General features: G+C 43.9%; 1 protein-coding gene and 1 long non-coding RNA gene across 5 annotated transcripts in view; one reads left to right on the top strand and one right to left on the bottom strand.

Moving 5' to 3' along the window:
- Nucleotides 1-7,805, top strand: part of LOC115290080 (interleukin-36 gamma-like) — a 36,258-nt gene that overhangs the window by 8,696 nt on the left and 19,757 nt on the right. The gene's annotated exons all lie outside the window — the stretch shown is intronic.
- LOC115290081 lies at nucleotides 688-6,576 on the bottom strand. 2 transcript variants are annotated; one of them, XR_003907944.1, is made up of 5 exons: nucleotides 5,787-5,830; nucleotides 5,050-5,118; nucleotides 2,327-2,446; nucleotides 1,763-1,903; nucleotides 688-1,587 (listed from the first exon to the last, which is right to left on the bottom strand). It is a non-coding gene; the product is annotated as an uncharacterized LOC115290081 (long non-coding RNA). The 2 variants fall into 2 exon arrangements; XR_003907943.1 differs by lacking the exons at nucleotides 5,050-5,118; nucleotides 5,787-5,830 and adding an exon at nucleotides 6,245-6,576.

Genomic DNA, 7,805 nt, shown 5'->3' with positions numbered 1-7,805 from the left:
TGTGTACACACACACACACACACACACAATGGAATATTACTCAATGTTCAAAAAGAATGAAATCTTGCCATTTGCAGCAACATGGATGGAACTAGAGTGTATTAGTGAACTAAGTGAAATAAGTTACTCAGAGAAAGACAAATACTATACGCTTTCACTCATTTGTGGAATTTAAGAAACAATGCAGCTGAACATAAGGGAAGGGAAGGAAAAATAAGATATAAACAGGGAGGCAAACCATCAAAGACTCTTAAATACGAGAACAAACTGAGGGTTGCTGGAGGGGTGGTTGGTGGGGGGATGGACCAAATGGGTGATGGGCATTGAGGAGGGCACTTGTTGGGATGAGCACTGAGTGTCATATGTAAGTGACCAATCACTGGGTTCCCTTCCTGAAATCAATACTAAACTGCATGTTAACTCACTTGAATTTAAATAAATTAATTTTTTTTAAAAATGAAGGGACAAATGACACTGAGAGCAAAGCCCACATGCTTGCTGGGTGAACACAACATGTTATGGGGGAAGATATGTTCTTATTTGGTATTGTCTATAGAAATAAGCAAATGTTGACACAAAATGAACAAACCTTTTAAAATCTCTAAAAGAAAGAATTTTATTTGAGCCCAAGTTAGGACAGTTGCCTGGGAAATACCCTCTTCGCAAGGAGAAACGTACTCTGGAGAATTAAGTTTTTACAGGGTTATATATTTTTTTACAGCTTGCAAAAGCTCAAAAGATAACAGATTAACATACAGGCAGGAATCACAAGTTTCAATGTCAAGGAATGCAGGGAGATGGAGATCTTAAGGACAAGGTGGTTTTTCTTGGGCTACACATTTACAGGCAAGTGTACAATGTATGTTTGGTGGGCCATAAATCAGGCTTTTGGTTGAAACAAAGTTTATGTACAGTCATGCTGACTTAGCAGGAAATCTAAAATGGCCTCCCGTGTATATCAGGACTTTAGAGAGGGTCTCATCACCAAGACCGCTCAAAGAAGAACACACAGCAGCTCTTGAGTCAGAGTTTGCTGTAGCGAGGGAGTCAAGCCTCCATCACTTGCATTTGGCAGTGATTCAAAGGCAGACAGAGGAGTGGGTAAGCTTTATGGTGAAAAAGGTGCCTATTGACAGGAGTTGTTGGTGTGGGAAGCTGGGGTGGGGGCATCCTAGGGGCTTGGTCTGAAGAGCATAGTTGGCTTTCTCTGGTTGGTCCTGAGTTGGAAGTGAGGACAAAAATAAAAAAGCTGACAGTGACTGAACCTGTCTGACTCTGGGCCAATGGCTGTAGAAGCGGAGGGTTAGAGTCCTATTGTCACAGATGGGCTGGTCATTTCCGTTTGCATATTCAGTCTCCTCCTGCCTGTATTGAGAGTCACATCGGTCTTTTCAAGTTTGAATTGAGTGTTTTTCTTTCCCTATATCTTTCCTCACTCCTACAGGTTGTCTGTGTGTGTGTTGGAGGTATAGATGAAGTATCTGGGTTGCACAGCTGACTCCAAAGTGAAACAGGAACCAAGCTGTTCCTTAAGGAAGGCGAAGGCATCCTCCCTGTTCGGCGAGTTCAGTTCTTTGGTGTTTTTTTCTGAAATACAAAGGAGAATTTATTGGGTAGCCAGGCTACTTTGTGAAGGAAAGAAGGAAAGATCAGTCAATCTTTGCTAAAATTGGCGTTTTCAGCCTTAGCAATCAGGCTTCCCACCTCCCTGAATTGGGAGGACAGGGGACAGATCTGTTACCCAGATTCCCAGATCTCTTACCTTCAGTTGCAATGAGAGATGCTTTGGGTCTTTGACTCTATCACGAAAAGGACAAGAATCTCCTTTAGAGACAGCCCCCCAAAATGTGATCTTTCTTGGTATGAGCCTTTCTGAACTGTGAAGTTGATATATAAAAGGTCTCTGGAAAAAGTCAGAAACCTGGGTCAGCCATAGTAGTAGAAAAATGATCTTTTTTTTTTCTTTCCTCTCTTGACATTTCTGGTACAACGCCCTTTTTCCTTTAGCACCATTATCAAATTCGTACATCTGGGTTGGCCCAGGAGCCAAGAACATCTAGATTCTGAGAATTTCCTTCTCCCTCTGTCTCCTTCTTCCTTTCAATTCTTCCAGGTAAACTTCTTTTAGGTCCAGAACCGCTTGGGGCCATCGCTGTGCTCACCACCAACTGGTCTTTGAGGCTCTTCCCCAGGAGGCAGCCCTTTGCCCATTCCGGAGAAGAGAGTGGCTGAGGACTATGTGGGAAAAGGGGCTTTATACAGGCCAGGTGGGAAGTGAGAGGGAATGAGAACCATTTCTGCTGAATAAAGCAAGGTGGAGAGTCACCTGGGGTTGTGGTGCTTTTGTCTGCAACTGCTTTGAGGACCCCACCTTCTTGAGGCAGAACTTGCTGGTTCAGGTCTTGAATAGTATACATCTCTAAGGTTATCGATTTGATTTTTATTCCTGAAAAACAGTACCAGAGATTGTGAACAGTGAACATGCCTCAGTTTACCAGCCTTGGATCCCCACTTTGCCCATTGGGCACAGGCAATGTGTATTCCTCTCATTGGATTTTCACCCCAACTCATTAGCTCATTCATAAGGGAGCTCTGGTAACTAACCACACCACTCTGGAGTCAGACTCAGTTGGGGCCAAATCTCTGTTCAGTCTTTTGCAATCTTAACAAATCACTAAACTTCTCCAAATTTTTCCCACCAGTAAAATGGGGATAATAAAAGCTATCTTACATAGGATTGATGTGAGGAATAAGAAGGGATTCAATGAGAGTTCATTATTAGTAGTAGTAGTGTTGATAACATCCAATGGAAGTTCATCATCCAAAACATCATTATTAGTAGTCGTATTGATAACAACTACATGAAAGTTTGATATTATTATTATTATTATTATTAGTAGTAGTAGTAGTAGTAGTGATACTGACAACCCTCTCTTCCGCACTCTTTCACTGGTGGGCCCATGACATCAGCAATGCCCAGGTGGCATGGATCTCTGCTGTGCTGGGCACCAGATGGACCGATGGTGAGGACAGTGAAAGGGTGCAGGTGATGGTGAGGCAGGAGGCACCCAGGAGCAGCAGCTTTTTGTCAAGAAGGGTCTAGAGAGGGCAGGAGACTTGGGGAAAATGCAGAGGCGTTGTGCCCAGCCCTGTGGACCCTGTCTGAGGGAGGAGCACAGCTGCAGCATTGGCCAGGGATCTGCCTGACTATGGGGCAGGGGTAGGGATTCAGTCAATCAGCCCTGCCGATGGGAAATGGGGGGTGGGGGACAGTTCTAGACAAGGAACTTGTCCCTATGCCATCTCTGATAGGGAAGATGACCAAACATCCGTGGTTGAATTCAGGTTTTGCATGGCGGAGGGTATGAGCCCCTATATAGGACTGATAATTGGGTCTACTTAGAGCAACACATATAAAATGTGATTGGTGTGATACATTATCTTATAGATTAGCATTTATACTATATCATTATATATAAACATAAACAAACATAGCCTTGTTTCTGACTCCACAAACATGACACCTTTAGCAGAGATCTATGGTGTGTACCCTCTTCCATGTTATCTACTGACCTTAGATCACCTGAAGAGCTTTAAAATTATAGATCTGGGTCCCATCCCCAGTGACTGCCTCAATTGGTTTTGGGATAGTGCCCAGGCATTGGTATTTTCTGAAAGCTCCCAAGTGATTTTAATGTATGACCAGGGGGAAGAGTCATTGGGCTATAGGGTTGGGCTCCTAGTTGGAAACAGTTTGCACCATCAGGCAATAAAGTTTCTGATAGTAGGTAAGCTCCCCTCCTAGATTTTCTGATACAAGATGAGTCATGTTTACAAGTGTGTATCAGCAGAACTACTTTCCTGACCTTGTTTTTTTTTTTTTTCCTTTTACTATTCTAACTCCAGATTCCCTTGGAAATCCCCTTGGGAGATAATTTAGACCAGGGATGGGCAACTTGTTCCATAAAGGGCCAGACAGCAAATCTTTCTTGTTTCCCACGCCATACAGTCCCTGTCTTGATGACTCAGCTGTGCCACCGAAGCACAAATGCAGCCATACACAATGTGTAAATGCATGGGCAGGCCATAGTTTCCCTGATTGAGATGATGAGGTCCTGGACATCAAGCTGATGCCTTAACTGGATGAGACTTTGGGAGCCCTTGAGTGGGTATAAGTGTATTTTGCATAAGTGAGGAAGAGAATAAGGCAGACTACGATAGATTAATCATAAGTGCAAATTCCTTGATGTTCTCCCCACTGAAAGAGAGCATTCATGTGTACTCCTCTTGAGTCAGTGCCGGTTCTGTGACTGATCAATAGAATGTGACAGAAATGAAGTATTGCCAGCTTCTAGGTCTAGGCCTTCAAAGACTAGCAACTTCCACCATTCTTCCACTCTATTAGAGGTCAGGATACTTGATCTTGGAACCCAGATGCCATTCTATAAAGAAGCCCAAACAGTCGCAGTATGGGATATGTGAGCACTTGTGGTTCTGCACCATTCATTGACTTAGTAAAAGGCGAAAGATTTATATGATCTGAAGAGGAACCAGAGTAAGCACCATTGACTTAGAAATGGACCCATGGGACACGGTCTGTTATTTATTTTTGAGAGAAACAGAGCATGAGAGGGGGAGGGGAAGAGATAGAGGGAGACACAGAATCCAAAGCAGGCTCCAGGCTCTGAGCTATCAGCACAGAGCCCAATGTGGGGCTCGAACCCATGAACCAAGAGATCATGACCTGAGCTGAAGTTGGATGCTTAACTGACTGTGCTACCCAGGCGCCCCTGTCTGAAATGAAAAATTGAATTTCATAGTCTATGAGTAGTTGTTATTTGAGAATGGAACCTTTTGTTTTTGCTCCATTGGTCTTAAATAGTAACAGTTTTCATATATGCTGATTAAGGGACTGATTCTACCACTGTGTGAGGGATTCGCCTTTAACAGTTAACTGCATCACTTTGTGACTAGCTCCGGTTGTAACCAAACTCACAGAATCATTGTTTCTTCTTTTGCATTTGTGGGCACTTGGGAATCTCCATTCACCTTGCAAGGTGTCCCCAGTTTGTTTCCTGCTCCTGGTGGTATCTCTTTCATGCCAACAAGACCTTTAAACTAAGGAAGATAATTATTTGGAACATGGGTTCAAATATGAGATAATTGTTATTATGTCTCCTATAAAACAAGATATAGGCCCAAAATGGAGTTGTTTGTGCTAAGCCCCAGGTCACCAAACTGAGGCTCAATTACAGTCTCAGCTCTCTCTGAAATGGGATCTGAAACCAGTGGTAAAAAGAAACCCAGTCAGTCAGGAGTCACCTGATCAGCACTAGCTAGCTAATCTGCCTGGGACTGCTGCCCCCTATGGGAAAGTAACTTGCAATAACCAATAACCCGCCCGTTTCCAGCCAACTTTGACTTCCTTATTTCCACTGCCTTCTGCCTGTGAAAGGCTCTCATTTTGCACAGCTCCTCAGGGCTCCTTTCTATCTGCTGGATTGGATCCTGCTTGATTTGAAGTAATTTCTGCTCAAATAAATTCTTAAAAATTTTAATATGTCTCAGTTTATCTTTTAACATGTTGCAGAGTTGATGACATTTTTATTGATTTTTGCAAGCGGGGAGAGAGACGGGCGGGGGCGGGGAAAGGAAGAGCAAGGCAGAGAGAGGGAAAACACAAGCAGGGGAAGGGCAGAGAGAGGGTGAGAGAATCCCAAACAGGCTCCACATTGCAGTGCAGAGCCCAGTGTGGGGCTTGAACTCATGAACTGTGAGATCATTACCTGAGCTGAAATCATGAGCCGGAAGCTTGACCAACTGAGCCACCCAGGTGCCCCTGTTACCTACATTTTAAAGAGTGTGTCAAAATTCCAAGAAACTAATCTTGCAACAAGAAAAATAAGATATACCGATATAGGCAATCTCATATTCAGTAACTAAAAATCTGAATATTTTGCCAAAAAGGCTTCAGTTATAGAATAGCAAATTATTTAAAACACTGATTTACCGAAGATATAAACACCGAAGATCCGCTTTAATTAACTAAATTTAATTTTGTTAAATTATTATTCATTTCATTATGAAATTCCATTAGTCAGATTTTGGTGAATTAACATTGCAAGTCGATAATAAATTTACACGTATGTATGAACGGAGTTGCAAGGTAAAATGTATTTCCAACTGGATTGCAGTAAAAGAGAAGTTTGAAAGCAGGATTCTAACCTTCCTGCAAAGGTCTTACCTTCAGGCACCACGCTGAATTCAGAGCTCCGCAGTCCCCCTCCTGGGATGTGGTCTCCAGAGGCTCCGCCATTCGATGGCATTCGATGTCAGAGCGCCCTCTGCTGGTCCCAGGAGGCACAGCCGACCGCTCAACCAGAGTCTAGCCCCAAGTCCATGAAGGTGTTTAAGGGGGACAAAACAGTGGTCTTTGGGTTCCTTGGCTGCTAGGCCCTCTCTGTGGCAGCATCCAGGGACAGAGGATGTCCCTTGAAGGGGGTCGTATTGAACCAAACACTTGCAATTATGAAGTTATGGTGAGCAAGGTGGTGAGCTCAGTTAGCTCATAACAGGTCTTGAGGTCTCACTACAGAGCTTAGACTTCCTGGGTAGATAGTGAAGAGGGTTTTACTATGGGGAGTGGTGTAATCGGGTCTAAGTTTTAGAGAGATTTTTAAAAAATATTTTATTTTTAATATTTATTTGGGGGGTTCCTGGGGAGGGTCGGAGAGAGAGAGGAAGACAGAGATTCTGAAAAAGGCTCTGTGCTGCCCAGCCTGGTAATTCTCCTTTTCATTAGTTGAAATACCTTATTTGTATAGAAAAATTATCAAAGAATCAACAGTACCAAACCTACTACTCTAGCAGTTCACCATAAAACATGCATTTTAACTTTTCTCCTGAACCCAGGAACTATGAGATCATGACCTCAGTCGAAGTCAGACACTTAACCAACTGAGCCATCCAGGCGCCCCTAGAAAGATTTCGTGACCAAAGCGAGGCAGACAGCCTGGAGTGGGAGTGCCTGGAGGTGGGTAGGCAGTTCTGGGCTGAGCTAGGAACCTTGGTGGGTGTGTCCCACATCTCCACCTGTTCTGGCTGTGAGACTGACCTTGTGGATTGCTTCAGCAGTCTCTTGTTCTCTATCTCCTGCTTAGGCTGAGGCAATGGGAGATCAGAGGGAGGGGGAGAGTTTAGTTAGAATACCCTCCCATCCCCACAATTGTCAGTAGCTGCTTTCCATCTTGCTATACGAGCCACAACTTCAGCTCTGGGTATACCAGTCACTGGCAGGTCCCGCTGCCCCTTCTCTTCCTGGGGACATGGAGATAGGGTATTCCAGCTATTGGCAGACTTCTTCCCACCCTACCGCCCATAGTGATTCACCACGTCCTGTTGCTTTCTCTAAACCTGCCTGCAATTTTGTAAATACCCCTCTGTTTATGTTCTCCCCAGTGTGCACCTTGAGTGTCTTTTATCCTTTGTCAGGTCCTGAGTCATGCCAAAGAGCTTGAACTTTATTGTTTGGGTGATGGGAAGCCATTGACGGTTTTAGAGAGGACAGTAACAAGAACAGATGTGTTTAGAGAGAATCTGTCTGAAGGGAGCAGGACCGCCCGATCAGCGAGGGTTTGATGCAAGTAAACCGAACCCTTGAGCCCAATGTGATTAGGTCAGGGAGTGGGAGAGGGAAGCTGAGGAATCAGAGGACTATGCCAGTTGCACGTATTATTTAGTGATTAACTTAACAAACCTGTACATTTAATGTTTGGGGTTTTTAGGGTTGAAAAAATGAGCATGTC

Source organism: Suricata suricatta, chromosome 4, assembly GCF_006229205.1.
Source record: "Suricata suricatta isolate VVHF042 chromosome 4, meerkat_22Aug2017_6uvM2_HiC, whole genome shotgun sequence".
Taxonomy (NCBI): Eukaryota; Metazoa; Chordata; class Mammalia; order Carnivora; family Herpestidae; genus Suricata; species Suricata suricatta.
This window is presented reverse-complemented; position numbering and strand designations above follow the sequence as displayed.